The following is a 16,995-nucleotide window of genomic DNA, read 5'->3' as shown; positions in this document are numbered from 1 at the left end:
AGAAAAAGAAGATAGAAAAAGAAGAACATATAAAAATACACAGAAAAGCAGCACTGGAGTAGTAACCTTCCTGCTTCTCCCAGAGTCCCTCTTTCTGCAGGTGAAAAGTACAAATCTGCAGAGCCGTGACACCGTTCTCCTTCAAACCTCCTTAAAACTCACCTCTGCTGAGATGTCTACAAATCATTCAGCACTGATTAGCAAGCTGATGTACTGTGACTTCTGCACATTACACTTACCATAACCATCCTGCTTTTAACGTCGGCCCATCCCATCTGTTTACTCAATGCACTGCTCCTTTCCTATCCTCTGCCTTAAGTGTTTGCAGGGATTTTTCTCATATATAGGTGCCAGGCCCAGCCCAGGGATACACAGATGCCGACAAAATGTCTTTCCAGTCCTTTGCAGGCTCTATATAATATGGACGTGCAAAAGTCAGTCTCAAAGGATAAGCCTCAATAGGTTTAGATCGACTTACTGAGTTGTGTGTGTTCCTGTATAAAACCGTTGATCACGGAAAGCAACCCAGGAGGTTTAACTCAAGCACATGTTATAAGTAAAGCATCTGTGTGTTTTTCCAAAAGGCACCGTGCTGCTGTAGTTTAAGGGCTAAACTTACTGCTCATGCTAGATTTATTTATTTACTTTTTTTTAATAGCAGGAATTGCTCTTAAAATTGCAAGCACGTGGTCCAAGAGAAAGTTTCATCGGTGAACCAGTCTGTCACTTAAATAAACCGCAAGAGTTATAAGGGGGGGACAAAGTGACTCTTAAATATTATAGAGACCGGGAAGAATGCCTTCCTCTGGGGGCTTGCAATAATACAGCTGGTGCTGAGAGGAGGCAGGGCATCAGCAAACTGCAGGCACCCCATGCTGGGACACCACGACGGATGGGAGACGCACCTCCACCAGCTGGATGTGCAGGGCACGAAGCTTAGTGAGGAGCAAGGTCTTCTGAGGGTGAGGCATTAGAACAAGTCACCTCATTGATGAGCAAAGGGACCGATGCTGCATGGCTTGGATCCAGCCAAATCTCTGACCACATCCACATGATCTGGGAGCCAAACTCGGTCACGCTTCAAAAAAACACAGCTCCGGTTATTTCAATTGGAAGCCATGCATGCAAAGGGTGTCGATACTCTTTCCACGGCCTCGCTAGACCTCATGTTTTCAACTCCTCAACTAAATCAGTCACGTGTGCTATTCACAGAGATACAGGAGGAAAGCCCTCAAGCCTCTTCCCACGTGCAACAGCAAGAGTCTACTCACTCAAATGCCTAAAATAGGACTGTACTTTTCAGGTATTAAAATGAGTATGGTACACCAAAAACGAGTTCCCATGCTCAAGATGCCAGCAAGTGTTACAAATCCCAAGGACACTGCCTTTGCAACAACCTGGTTTTTTAGAGAAGGTAAAACCTGAGGGGAAGGGGCAGCTGATCCAGACTAGCCAAAGGGGCATTCGATACCATGTGAGGCCATGTCCAGTAGATATCTAGGGAGCAGGCCGGGGGAAGGCAGGGATGATGAGTGATGGGGAGAAGGGCAGGAATTGCCGCTTGGGAGCGGGTTGGGGGCTTCCTGGGTCCAGTCGGTGAGTGGTGGTACATCAATCGTGTTTTGTACATTCCCTTATCACTGTTATTGCTGTTGTTTTCCTCTTTCCTTTGCTTTTCTGTTAAACTGCCTTTATCTCAGCCCACGAGTTTTGCCTTTTTCCTCTGATTCTCCTCTCATCCCAGCCAGGGGTGGAGGGGGTGAGCAACGACCTTGTAGTTCTTTGTTGCCGGCTGGAGCTAAACCACGACAGGCTGGCAACCTCAAGGTTTTCATCTGTGCTCCCTTGGTGCAGCAGTACTGCTTAAAATGTGAGAGGAGAAGATGCTCCTACGCACCCAAAAACAAGGGGTCTGCCCAAATACACACACTGCTGGTGGCAGAGAATCATGGATGCAACCAAGCTGGTTAACTTCCAAGCCTTGGGCAAAGCTGGATATTTCCCCATCTGGCTGCAGATCTTTCTTACCCCTCCGGTCTGTTTCATGCTCCTACTTTCCAACTAAAGCCTCTCTCCATTGAGAAGCATCCCTTCTGCCTCTTCAGCATGACTTAGGCTGACACTCTGCACTCGTAGCCTTAATCTCTAGAGAGCTGGGATGAGATTTTCAAAAGCACTTAGTGTTGACCTACCTCTGCTCCAAATCAGTCTGATCATATTAGGTTAACTATATTTAAGTTTGGTCGTGTATATTTTGTCATAATAAACTTACCCCAAAGGAATGCTGCTTCTTTAAAACAAGATTACTAGACCTGTGACTATATTTATGCATCTCAATAAGGAATCTGATTTTCCAGTTCCAGTTCTGTGGATTTTTTTTGGAGCACGTTGAATATTTAGTACTAGTGGAACAGAGGTCAATGCAATTATATCCTACATCTTAAAATTAAACAGTCGCCTCTAAATTCAGTGCTAAAGAAGTGCTGCACTGGAGATCTTAAGGCTCAAAACTCCAAAAACTAATTCTTAAAATCAATAGCAATCTCAACCCATCCAGAATGTGCCTTTTTTTCAGCATCCTTGAACAGTTCTGCACAACCAAGACCCAAATGCCAATATAGGACTTTATCTTTCACCTCCTCCCTATTTTTTTTTTTAAAAACAAACTGCCAGGCAGTCAATGTTTCTAAATGGTACAAGAAATTACTGTCAGCTGTCACCAGCTCTTTTCCAACACACAAACAGTGGAGAACCACTTCTGAACTTAGCACATATGGCACCTCCAGAAACACCAGAGTAATAGTTGGAGAGTTTTGGCTGTGAAGCTTAATACAGTGTAGGCCTTAATGTACCCTTACAGACCTGTTGGGTTTGTTTTTTTTTTTAATATTAGTGTGTTCAACCTTCTTCTGCTGCATTTTTTCTTTTGATACATGTATTTTTTAAATGAATCCATAATTGGTCTTTCTAAATGATTGACAGCGAAGGTGAAGGAACAGCCTGTTAGTCTTGACTGCTGGGGTTGTGAATAGAGAAGCTGACATGTTAAATTTCTTCACCTCCAACTGGAATTATAAATTATAGACTTCTTTTACATTATCATAATACCAAGTTCATCTTAAAAATAGAAGGATTCCTTGGGGGTGTATTTATAGTGAAAAAATACATATCTAATGCTGTACTTAGCATACCTTTGCATTTTAATATAATTGGAATGATTGTTCCAATTTTGTTCTTATTTTTGGAAATTAAGAAGCAGAATCAGATCATCTTACATTTTTCAAAAGATCCATCGTTTTGCTTCGGCAGGACATTCTGAAATTTTCAAAAGCTGTCTGTAATTTAACGTATCGTCCTGCTCTCCCTACAGCCACTTGGCACGTTGCATCTTCCCAGGGCCAAGGGCCACTTTATCCGAGTCTCTACAAACTTTGCAGGGAGCAGAACCAAGATCTGAAGAAGTCTGTCGGAACTAAAGTTTCCACCCCATAAAAACTCCTTAATTCGGCCTTCATCCCTAAGCAAACAACTTCTGCGAAACAAATCATCGAGTTCAAATTAATCAGTTTGTGTGAGAGCAAACAGAGCCCATCAATAAAAGCAAAGCAATAAACCACAGGGAAATGCCTCCAAGCCAGACACAGTGCATTTAAACTCTCCAATTTATTTTGCATGGGAGGGAGGAGAGAGAGCTCTTAAAACTTTTGTCTAAAGTAGACTTAATTCAAATCACGCTGGTACAAAACCTCAAGGCCCAGCTCCTAATAGCAGTGGAACTATCTGTGGAAGTGCAGAGAAGACGAAGGTGATCTGCATCGTGGGATGCCAAGAGGAGGGGGGTGCTGGGGAAGGTGCAGTCACCCTGGCCCCAGGTCCTCTCCTCCATCCCAAGGCAGAACCAAGCAATAAATCCCCTGATCTGCCCCAAAGTCTTGATAGCACCTGGGGTGGCTGCTAAAGTCACGGCAGAGCAGGGTCAAAGGGAGATACCTTGGCAAAAGCGTTTTCCATTCCCCTGTTTTTTCTATACTTTTAATGTATACAGCCCTGTCGGCAATGCTGCTTCCTACTGACTATCCCACAGGATGAAAAGTCAGCCTCAAGCCATCTACACGATGAATTCCCCTACAGCTCCGTTAAATGCTGCCTGCCTTCAGTTGCATTGGTGTGCCTCGATCTTATGAAATATTTTCAATTTCCAGAACAGGTTTGACACGGGGAGAGAGGAAGGGACAGGCAAGAACAACATGCTTCCAATAAAATTTGGCACCGTTCAGGATTTCTTTCACCTCAGAAAAAAAAAATCCTCTTAAGACACAAATAAATGTGTCTTATTTAAGTTAGCAAGATCTTCTCCTAATAGTGCAATTAGCTTTCATAGGAGACAGGCCCATGTACTGCCTTGAGACTAGACTCTCAGGCACATACAAGCTCATAATATCAGGCATGCTTCTCACAAATTAAGGAAAGCATTTGTCATTTCCAGTGCTGACACAGTGTTTTAAATGCTATATTAGCATCGAATCCCTAGGGACGCCCTGTGCAGCCCCTCTCAAGGAGCAAGCCTCTGCATCAACTCCTGCAATTCCCCTTTCGCTGCCTGAAGGAGGAGAAGCGCGGTCAGGGAGCATCATTTGCACAGGAGGAGGCAGCAAGACCCACAACACTGCAACGAGCTTGTTAAAAAGTCACAGCTCAGACAGCTGAAAGACTTTGAGACTTTACCTCTTGCAACCAGATAAGGAGCCTCTGCAGAGGCCCCATCCCATCCCAGCCTCCCACAGTGGTCTGGAGCTCACCCCCTCGCTTTGCAGCCCTACTCAATACAACACACATGGACATACCTGCGCATCGCCTACCACTCCATAGATTAGGCAAAAGCAGCTTTGTTTTATTTCAATTACTGCGGGGCTGGTAAATTGTAACCCTTATCCATCAATGGGATGGTCTTCATTAGTCCGTTCCCCGTCATTTAACATGACTATAAGCCATCGCCAAACGGATTATACTGACTATTCCATTACTATCCTGTATTCAGCAAGTGGGGAGGAAATTGTATTATTCTGGTAACTGTTTAATGTTTGCCACCAGACACACGAGGCAAATATGTCCAGGAAATGCTTTCTTGCCCAATGTCACCTGATGGATAAGTCCAGACACCCTATTCATTTGCAAGGAAGCCACAGGAATAACGGCAAAAAAAGTAGTGCCACTGCACAGAGTAAGAAGAAAATGAGCTAATAAATACTGCTGCGCCATATCCTCGCATGCAAAGCAATGTTTTATTACGCACCTTAAAATTAATACGTGCTATCTTGTTGGTATCAACACACGCTCGAACCGCCTGATCCTTCACACTCCACAAACCCTACGCAGCAACAAAATCGAACACCACCGCCGGCACTTCATCACCTGCGCGAAAGCACAGAATGAAGCCCAAGCCCCTGCTCTTCATGCACAGCCGATATTAAAAGCGGCATGAGCCGTTTTCTTCTTGTCAAGATCAGTTTTCTCATCTGGCTCCCACAAGCCATGTTTACATTTCCCTACAATAGTTTTTTTCCTGTCTCCTGCTTCACCTAAATATAACCTCTCAACCATGTTATTGGCCTTAATTTAAAAAAAAAAAAAAAAAAAAAAAAAAAAAAAGAAGAACAACTCCAAAATCCCACACACCCCAAAAAAAAACCAACCTGGAAAAAAAAGCCCCAACCCTAATACCTGGATTGTAGCAGTTATATTTCCTGTTGGCTCCTTCTGTAGCCTGAGGAGAAGCAGCCTTTCCAGAGCACAACTCTCATCGTGGATGGGCAAAAATCACCTTCCGAGGGCGTCCACCTTTCTCAGCCAACCAGGAGGACAAGGCTCTTCATGCTGGTGCCCTCACCCAGCTAGAACCCGTTTGTGATTTCCCTGGTTTAGGCTCCAGGTTGGGGACAGGAGGATAGCAATAACAACACTCAGTGCTGCACCGTTCCCAGCTTCTCTTCAGCCTGCATGGTTTAATATCTGGGACATCCAATAATTATTAATAACTGCACCTAACTGTAAAATAGATGGGGGGAACGCACAAATAAAGCCTGGCACGTCCGCAGCGCAGCCCCTGCTCTTCAGCTGGGCTCAGCTTTACCACGCAAAGTTTGACCCATCCGTTATAAGTGTGCTACCACCCAGCTTTGCAAAACCCGTCAATCTGCAAGGCTTGGCAACAAAACCAGCCCGAGAGATGTAAGCGGCAATCCGAGAAGGTACTCCCTAGGAATTAGATTCTGTAAACAAACATTTCCGCTAATTGCATTCTTGTTCTCAGTGCAATGAAGGCCCTATTTAGCCAAAGCGTTTGTCTACAGAGTTTAGTTTCTTCCATTTAATAAACGCTGATCCTGTCTTAGCCTCGGCTGGTATATCATCAGGATCAACATGAAATACTAATGGAGAAAGATGCTTAATATCATTTCAAGTGTTTAAGTTACAACCGCAGCTATTAAAGCAAATCCATGTTACCTGTTCCTCCTCAGGCTCCCCAGTGAGACAGATTTAGAAGTTTCCACAGGGAGAAGTGATTCATAAATGGCTACACAGATCAGAGACGAAAGCCTTTCACCATTAATTACAGCCAGCGTTTTCTGAACCAAAGCCGGTCATTTTGCAGGCACAACACATAACTAGCGAGGCTCATTTTATTTCGTCACCTTCACAAATTAGTTCACTTTTTAAAAACCAAGGTGGCTGCCTCCAGCAACAGAGATAACCCTGACAACCAGCCAGGAAAATAAGGCTTCATGCTCCGCTTGTAGTCCATGGCAGAAAAATCCAACAGGTTCCCCAATTTCAGTCCCCTTGCTGTTTCAATACAGAAATCAGTGTTGCTTGCTGTGGCATCCCTAACGTGAGACTGTGGTGCACCCATGTAAGACGATTGCCGCAGTCCCACGAATCTAATTCTTTGCAGTGAGAAAAGCTTCCTTGTTTTCAAACTTTCCAATTGCTAAGCCAAAGCGCAGGATGTGAAACAGCCACAGCAGCAAGGAGGAGAAGGAGGAGGAGGAGGAGGATGCTTCCTGCCCCTCATCTCTGTAGAGTAACTGCAGCGGGTCCAGCCCCAGTGGCACCCGTGGCATCCTCGCACCGCATGCTTGAGGGACATCATGGAAATAGCAGGAGGTGATGATGCATTGTAAGAGATGATGGTCTTCACTAGCCCAGAGAGAACACTCCCAGACACCATCTGCATTTTAAAGGAGGACTGTTTCTTTCTTCCCATAGCTCGGACTGCCCCTCAACCTCTTTGAGGAACAACTTCTCCTCGGCAGAGGCTTCCGGTGGACGCGCCTGCCAAGATCCTGGTTTTGAACTAGGCATCCGAAATACCGGTCGGAGCCCCCGGCGCTCGCCAGACGGAGCGCACTGCTGGCAGCTATCATTGGAAATGCTGAAGTTATCCTCGTGCAGATTTTAAAAGGCCACTGTTTATGCATGTAAATTCTGAAGGGCATTAGCGGCATCGCTGACACACACTGACAGCCAGCCCAGCTCCGGGAAGGGAATAAGCAGCAGCGACTGCCTGAATAATTGATGTGCTTTTACTCTGCCCCATGGCCCAGTTATTACATTGCTCACTCTCTTCAACTGCCTGTGGTTTCTAAATTAATTAGAAATCTTAATGTCATGGCCAGTCGGTTAAAAAGAAAAAAAAAAAAAAAAAAAGAAAAAAGGCATCAAGAACAAAAGAAGCGAGTGCTTCTCATGCCCTTGAGCCTTGGGATCTCTTACTTTAGCTTGGCCACGCAGGGAATAAAAGCACAGTCTCAATTTCTGGAGCTCACCAATGCTAACAGCAGCACAGCATGAAATCCACTCCCCCTGCAAAAACGCCCCATTTCATGGGGGGTGAACATCCCCATCAAGGTCACACACACCCCCGTAAGAGGGGACGGCACATGTGCGGAGCAGCCAGCACCTTTCCAATACAATGAAATACGTCCGATACGTCCCTAGCCCAGCCACTGCAACCTAGTGCCACGCAGTACCGAAGGAAAGGGCGCTGCCGAAGTCTGCGGGAATTACGGAGCTCCCGATTGTCCTGCTCTTACAGTCAACAGAATGAAATGACTCCGTGGGATCCCTTTCACGGGCTGAAAAAGAATTGTGTACAACCACCTGACTTCAGGGAACAGGCAAAGCTGATAAAAATGACACACTAAAACGTGTATAAACGTTATATAGAATATAACAACGTGAATGGCCGTTTCTTTGCTACATACATAACCTTATCTACTTACAATATCGCTTATTCTTAAACTTTTAAACAATATCTATAGCTTTTAAGAAACCAAGTGGGAATAATTCCCCTGTTTGAGCCACATTGCATTAAAGCATGGGTACTTTCATTATAAGTCCTTGGAAAGCACTTAGCTGTGATGAATCTGGGGGTATTTTTAGTTTCTTACTTGCAAAAAGAAATACTGATTTATTTTTTTTTAAATCTCTTTACAACTGTACCAAAAGCATAAAGAAACACAAATGATTGGATTTGTTGAGCTAATTTTAAATTGCATAGATAACTTAGACTAATATTTCACTTTCTTATAAAACAGTAGTGAAATACCAGTGAAACCCAACAGTGCAGCACAGTCTTTCTCTTTGCCAACGTATCGCGTCTTACTGTAATCTGGAGGATACTGAGGGGGAGAAAGGTATAAACCACCTTTCCATTATTCCCCTTAGGAAATTAATTAAAGAAATCTGATTTTTCAATCTTTCTTTTTGACATGGATAAAGAGACTTATACTCAAAGCAATGAATTGTTTGAGTCCCCAGTAAAGCTATGCTACATCTCCTGTACGTTAAGTGCCCAAAAATGACAGTCCCGGGGCAGAGAAATCGGCTGACAATGACAACATAAAGCTTTACAGAGTTTTAAATGACACCGTAAATCCTAAATGGAAGCATCCAACAAAACAAATCCCATCATTAGCACATGGAAGCTAATTCAAAACACTGTGAGCCCAAACTACAGGAAACCGTGGTTCTCTAAAAACTTAATTCATCAAGTGTTTATTTGCTCGTAGGGCTTCTCCCTCTACCTGCTATTTTTCCTCTCCTGTCATATTTTTGCATTAAATTGATGCATGCAGATTCCACCATGAAAAAATTCAAAAGAATCAAAGCAAGTTGCAAATTTAAGCCACTTCAGTGTGTTTCAACATCCTTCTGAGCACTGAGATGGCACTTCCATTTGGAGGGTGGGAAGATGGGCTTCCAGCAAATTGTAATGCTGATGCATGAAGAAGGCAGCATTGGTCCCCCCCACGATTTGTTTGCGTTTGTCATCTTGGCTTACATACCGCCTCTAAAATCCACGTGCTAATTATCGGCAGCATGGCACTGCAGATGTACTGAACACAAGATGTCACTCACATGCATTTTTCAAATCCAAGCGATGAAATGAAGCGTCTCATAAGAACAAGTTACGTGTTCACACAGAAGCTTTCCTGACCCTTGCAACATCTCCTATCTGTATCTCTTTGCATCTGTGTTTTCAAATCTCACTATGCTTGCTTTGATATACTCAAATGTACAGGCCTTCACATTATGTTTTGCCTTTTGCTCTCCATACTGTGGCATCTACATACATCTCACTTTGAAGTTTTTATATTAATGATTAGAAAAAACCTAACTGGAAGGCTCACTAGCTGCAAGGCTCACTAACTGAAAGGCTCATGTAGATTTCACTAGGTTACCCACTGTAATAATGAAGCCATACACAAGGTCTAAGGCAGATGTGTGGGCCTGATCCCTCTTCTGTGTCACCATACAGCTGGAAGATTGCACCAGCTGAAGCAGAACCACCACTCTTCAACATGGCCATGCCCTCCTTGCCCAACTTCTACATCACTCATCTCCAGAAAGGAGCAAAGTGCAAAACCACACAAGGTCCCGCAAGGGTGCTCGCCTCTCAGCCTTGGAAAGAAGGTGGAAGAAAATACAGGAGACGGCAATGGTACGGAGCAGCACAGCTTTCCTTGCTGCTTTCCGAAGCCTAGGCTTTCAAGACGCAGCCCCCGGCAAAGCGGCTCATGAAAGTTTGATGAACAGCATTTTGTTTAACACCAGCAACCGAGCCATAGCCCTGTCGAGCTGCGTTGCCCAAGCAAAATGTCACAACCCAAGAGGATCAAGAGACTCAATTGCAAGAGGCAGGCTCCCAGGCAGCAGAGGAGCTCACGACCTCCGGAGCAGGGTGCACCACCCCACAAGTTACTCGGTCACCGAAACACGAGGAGGCTGCTGTAACACTGATGAACACTGAGCCTTCTTCAGTACTTGCCCACCGTGCTGCAAGGCTGTGCTAGGTGGTCTTGCAAATATAGGGAAGCCCACAACCTGTTGTGTTAGCACATACAATCCTTGATTATTTTTCCCCCCCTTCTTTTACCTTTTTCACTTCTACATGCACTGAAAAGGTTCACAGAGTGCCGTTCTCTACCATTTTGCTTCAGCGTTCTCATGCTCTACTGCTTTAGTTCCCCTGCCCCCTTCCCATAAAGGAACATTCTCAAGAAAACAAAACAGTGCCTGCATAACTGAAAATACACAAAACCCATATGCAGAGATGGTGCTGTAGGCTCACGCAACACGAACAGGACGAGCAGTTAAATATTTTAGCACAGCTAACAAATGAGGCTAGACTGTATGGTCCGGTAATTACCTTTTCTTGTTCTTCAGGTGCTAAAAATCCACACACTATTTTTTGCAGAGTACCGAATTCAGCATTTCTGGAAACAAAGAGAAAAAGAAAAAAATTAAAAACCATTTATACTTGCCTCCGAGGACTTATTAGGCACCCGTGAACCTTCTGCTATACATGCACCAGAGGATACAGCGATGAACAACTGGTTTTGGTCAACAGATCTGATTTTTAAAAGCCTGTAAGAATTTTTAATCTCTATAAAGCACAACTCTGTATGGGAAGAAGTACTAGCACATAACCAGCAATGGCTGGATGAAAAGTGAGTGGAAGTTATAACTGCAAATTATAAAAAAAAACCTTAGAGATACAAGTAGTTATTGAACTCACGTGCAGGTACCTGAGTATCTCTTCACCATAACAGACTCCAGTGTGACCTGGATAAACTATTGTTATACTAGAGGTTTTACCAGAGATTTTTTTTACAGATTGCTGCACCAGAATAATGAAGAAATACCTAGTTTGAAAAGGATGTAAAACAAATTACGACTGTAAGGATGTTAATTCCTGTTCCTCAGCAGTTACATCTTAAATTTCCTCCATCCCCTTACATCTCCAGAATTTTCCTCTAACTACAGTGTTAGTTTAGGGCTAAATGTAACATTAATTGACAAAAGCATGAAATGCATGGATCCAGGTCAGCCTCCTGGAAATGTTGGTTTTATTAGGATTAATTACACATGAAAAATTGCTCTTCACAGTTGGGATTGCTACAGATGAAACTTCGGTGGGAATCAGTTTTGTCAGAGTCAAGCTGGATGGCAGAGGAACCCTGGACCCCATCCCGCTCCAATTAAACCATTAGAAAATAAAATAAAAAACCCACACAATGGAAATAGCAATGAGTCCTCCTGCCTGAATTTTGCTTCCAACATCAACTCCAAGCCCAGCTCATTTTCTACAACTTGTAGGAGAGCACACAGGTCATTTCATTTGGAAGAAGTGCATTTAAATGAAAAAGTATAAAGCCTGATTAAAATAGGAACCAGTGTTAAACTGGGACCAGTTCCTCCAGCTGCAGTGGCAGGTCCCTAAGCCTTTCCCAACAGGGACTGCAGCAGAGCTTTGCCCCATGGTCCCACACCCTGGACCATCCGATACCTTAAAAACTTTGCGGTCCAAATAAGTGGTCCTAGGGCTCTGGTTTCACAGCTCAGCTGATCCAGAACGGCCCTACTTTAATCTTTCATGCCAAAAAAAAGGAAAGTTTAACCCCAGCTCTACGCACTCCTCGGCAGGTACTCCCCTGAGAGTATGAAAAGGAGGAGGCTGAGGCACTGGCCGCCAACACATAATTCGTCTTATTTATGTACTAAAGGAGCAATCGCTTGCATTCAGTAACGCTGGAAGTCAGACAAGTAAATTAAAACTTAAAACAAGGCTTGAGAGTCCAGCATGCATGCTGCTTTTTGAGTGATTTCTCTATAATAGGCAAGTATGGATGCTCTGGAAGAAAAAGAGACCTATTCCAGGTTGCCTGTCAGCAAAATTGCCTCTGTAAGCAATAAACAGGTTTTGGACCATCGAAAAAAATTTACAGGCAAACGCAGGGTAAGACCAGTTATTATTTCTCACTGTACAAATGAAAAAGTCTCCAGATGTTAGCTATTTTCAGCCTTCAATTTTGGTCAAATATATACAGTTTCAGTAGGAAAAAAACACTTTTACGAGTGCAGAGCAGACCAGGCAACACCTCATGAGGGCATCCATATACTTTATTTCTAGGAAAAATGCCGTTTGTTTAGACTACTCTGCTTATGTTTTATAGCAAAACCTCCACCTGGTTCCAGGAAGCTTTTGGAGAATAACTCTGATTTGATGGCAGCAGTATGGAGCAGAGAAATGGTGGTTTGCCTAGTCTGAAGAAGTAAATGTTTGTTACCCCATTAATTTGCAATGGCTTTTTAAATTAAATTAAAACAAGGTCTTTGTTTCATTTATGATACCCCAGATTTCACTTCTGCGTGGAGCGTAAAAGGCTGGAGATAGCACAACATACAGTGGTTTACGGCTCTTCTGTGTCATTTTAGGATTCAGCACATGCTCTCCTCCCAGCTCACCTTTATTTTATCATAATGTGAGTGTACTTTCTTGCCTTCCCTCCCCAAATGCCAAACGTATAACCTTGAGTTGGCCTCTGCCATATGCTATTTCTATGCAGATTTCAAATGTAGTTTGGGGAATTCTTGTTCTTATTAAAATAAGAAGGGAACAATACCGGGATCCCTGCACGGCAACGATCTTGCAAAATATTTGCTAGAGATTCAGTGCTCGCTGGCAGTGGGCGCGCTGCAGAAACTATAGGGATTTGGTGTTAGCCCTAAAAGACAGAACAAACACACTAAAGAAAGAGACGTTGCTTTACCTCTGACTCCTGTTAATGCAGCAGTACAGAGCCTGCCCCATATGCAAGGGAAGCTTGCTTTTATTTTCTTTTACTGCTTTCCACACCACGCGACTAACCTGCTCCCCTCTAAAGCCTACAGGACTTCTCAGAGAGCTTTTGCCATTTCTTACCCAGTTCTTCCCCAGTTGCACTCTGCTGGGACAATCTGGCAAGTGATTTCACTTGAGATGCTAATGGAGAAGGGAAATCACCTTCTCTCCCTTGCTCCATTCCACGTTCCCCTGAAGCTCTACCTGCAGAGATTACTGCTAAATGGATAACATAGATCTTTCCACAAAGCCCATTCTTACTAACATGACTGCTGGCGTTCATAGGGCTAAATATTTCTAAATCCTCTGCTATGGTAAGTAAGAAATGTATCCACTCAAATAGGACAAGGGCATACTGCTCTGCATCACTAGATGCCAGAAGAAGGGCAATTAATCTGCAAACCAGCATGCTGCTGCACCTCCATGCCAAAACAGAAGCTGCTATTAGGGAGAGCAACGATAAACACTTTCTGTTCAGCAACAGCAAAGGCTGGGAAGAGAATCCATCAAGATGGGATGGCTCAGCCTCGAGCAGCTGTCTTCACTGCAAAAAGCCAAACGGCCCGACTTCAGTCGTTAATGCTCACAGCACAGGGACCCACAAAAAAAAAAAAAAAGCCACGCAAAGGTTTGGGCAACCAGCAGGAGGCTTGCGAAAAAGCCTTGTTTGCTAAAACATACCAAGCACCTCATTTCTGACTCTGTTCGAGTAGAGGAGTGAGCACCCGGTGTCACGCTTTTGGAGATGAAAACCCATATGGAGCAGCACAGCATCACTCCTGGGCCTCTGCGTCTCTGCATCAGCCCTGTGAAACCAAATCAGCAACTTTCACCTACGGTGACTTAATTAACATGCACCCTACAGATCTCTCCAAATCCCGCACATTGACATCCTCCATTACCAAGCTCTTTTGATGAAAGTGATTAAAGCTAACAATTATAATTCGTGTTAGAGATGCCCCTAGAGGCTTCGGCTAGGCTCAGCCTTCATTGTTCACAGAACACAATGCAAAGAAATCTCTCTCCCGAAGAGCACATCCTCCAAGAAGACAAGGCAATCAAGCATTAGCAGAAAGAAAGGCACAGAGACAAAAAATAGTTGCTCAAGGTCAAACAGCACACCACCGACAGAGCGAGAACAAAACTCACCTCCTCTGTTGAGCACGCATAAGGCTGTGCTGACTCTCCGATACTAAGCTGATCAACTAATACACTTTATTTATCAAATGTCAAGAGCAGATGAAGTAGTTCATAGAACTACTGTTCATAGAACAGTGTTCTGTGTTTGATCATGTATTTTTGTGGTGGCTCTCTAAGGAAAGCTAACCATGACGGTGGGAGAGTTACCTTCCCCTCACCTTCCAAAGAAATGCTTCCCATACTTTTTTGTGCACATTACTGACAAATCGATCCCCCTCAATTTTTTTATTCTTCCATCAATGCTTTCAACAAAAGAGCGATTGCTCAAATGCCCTTCTCCACCTTGCACTTCCAATTTTTTAAGGAATGGTCAATCTCGATATGCATAATTATAATTGCAAATGGATCGTTTTATCTTGTACTTTTCTATTTTAATGGGATTATGTACAGTCAAATCTCTACAGTAACATTTAAAGTCAAAACCTCCTAGGTCATTCTTATGTGGTTTAGATATTTAAAAATATTAATATGCAACTAGTGATATTACAAAAGGTTAGATTTCTAACTACCTGGCCCCGTTATGACACCATAAATCTGACATTGTTTTCACCGATTACTAGAAAAATCTTTCCAAGGCGGTATAACTGGAATTTAATAAAACTTCCTGCCACGCAATTCATCAGCAAGAGAGTGCTTCTGTTGTGCTTTGTACCAGGAAAGAACAAAGCACGGGTGTGCAAAGTGAGTGAAGCTTTTAGTCTCTGCAAACAACTTCAGTGCATAAAATATTAAAAGCAATGCTAAACTAATCTCTGTCGAGAACTGCAGGGAATTCACTGCAACTCGTATTACGAATGCCTTTGGTTTACCATTTAAAAAACATTAGAGTCTACCATTATGGTTGTGTATCACAGTGCTGTACATTAACCTCTGTAATTTTCCAACACGGTGTATTGCAGTAACACAAATTAGGCTATCTGGCAAAAACGCTTAAAAAGACGCAATATTTAAAGTAAGCAGACAGGAAAGCTCCTCGCTCCTTCCTGCCAAAGATAGCAGGAGAAAGTCCAGTCCTCTCTTCCTCAAAGCAAATGGTAAAATCCCATTAATTTCCCCTGGAACCGACAGATCCACAGCATCTGGGAAAGGATTCAGTCTAAATACATTGCAGACATAACAGATGAATGATTTGGGGGAGAGGGGTCGCCTGCTCTCCTTTTAACACTTCTGCGTAACAGAAATGGAGCAGGTCATTTCTGTGAGCCTGAGAATGCTTTGTGGGCGTTCAGTAGGATTTTCCCTTCAGCATTTTTTGCCTTCTGTCTCCGTTTTCTTCTTGTTCATATGCCTAATGGCTTTCAGATCTGTTATTTGAGTGTACAAGAAGCTTAAAGCCTACACTTGACACTTAATGTTGTAGGGCCCACATGGATGAAATTTTGCTCTCCTATAATTAATAGGAAAACATTTACATTTCCTATATTTTGGAACAATCATATCCTTTCCAGTAAGGAAACAAGCTACAAGCTAAATTTCCACCTGCATGTTACAGGGAAGTTTTCACAGCAAGACATCTTTTTTTTAGGTACAGAAAAACAACCATAATAAAAAGCTCATCAAGTTTTCAAATTACTCTAATTTCCAAGATGAAATTTGTCCGCGCACAAATACATCTAGCAACTAAACCAGAAAGATCCGTTTCATTTTGTAATAGTTTTCAAAGATTATTTTTCCCCCCTCGGTGGGATGAGAAAGAGACTTTAAAAAGATGCCAAAAAAGAGAGGGGGGGTGGGGGGGATAGAAGAAAGAGAGGATACAGCCTAACAGTAGGACAGCAACACTCACCTAAGGCGCGTTGGAGTCATGCTTCTGCTCTGCGTCATGCAGAACATGCACTTAAACCTCGCCTCTTCCCCTGCGAGGCCACTGGGATGCTGCTCTCCTTCCTATAGAACTTCCCTCATTTTCGACTTCTAACATATCAAACAGAACCTCTGGAACTCCATCCAAACCCATACGCTTCTGTGAAATATATTGACTTTGAGGAGAAAAAGGTCAGCTTCATTTTGTCTCGCCCAGCTCTCGCTCCCAGCTGTCGGGAACAGCAGCGGCTGGGCTTAAGCGAGACTTTTGTGCCTGTTTGTGGAGCAGAGAGCAGCCATTATTTAAAGCCTGCATCAAAGGGATATTTTTTCCAAGCAAAATACTGGTCCCAAGCGGTTTTAGAAGCAAGCAACCAGGCAGCTACGTGAAGCCTAGGCCCTGGTATTGGAAGACCCAGAGGGTTCCCTGCAACAGCAAGGCACTTAACGCGAGAGGAGAAGGGACCCTGGGGTCCTGCCAAATCTAATCCTGGCTATACGTGCCACAGCTGGATTTCTTCAAGTAGGGGCTATTACACTGGCACACCGCTGACCAAAGTCTTCTGTTTCGTGTAAATTCCCAGCAAAGACCTTAGGAGATAAAACTGATTAATCCTAATTAAAATGAAAATCAAGGAAACGACACAGTCTGCTGAATCTACTTGATGAATCAAAAGCCTCCCTCATTTCTATGTTAATTGTCTTTTTACAAATGTGCAGTACTCTCATACGCGCAAAATAATGTTTTCATATTTTTCTTCACTTGGAACATCGCGGGCCAGATGTTAGAAAGCACCCGTAGAGCC

At 43.5% G+C, this 16,995-nt stretch overlaps 1 protein-coding gene across 1 annotated transcript in view; it reads right to left on the bottom strand.

The window, feature by feature from the left end:
- Nucleotides 1-16,995, bottom strand: part of ADGRL3 (adhesion G protein-coupled receptor L3) — a 529,084-nt gene that overhangs the window by 426,442 nt on the left and 85,647 nt on the right. Inside the window, exon 2 of the mRNA XM_074589233.1 lies at nt 10,712-10,778. The gene's annotated coding sequence lies outside the window, so the exon portion shown is untranslated. The remainder of the gene's footprint in view (nt 1-10,711; nt 10,779-16,995) is intronic.

This window comes from Larus michahellis, chromosome 5 (assembly GCF_964199755.1).
Source record: "Larus michahellis chromosome 5, bLarMic1.1, whole genome shotgun sequence".
NCBI lineage: Eukaryota > Metazoa > Chordata > Aves > Charadriiformes > Laridae > Larus > Larus michahellis.
The sequence above is the reverse complement of the archived record's forward strand: the minus strand, read 5'-3'. Positions and strand labels throughout refer to the sequence as shown.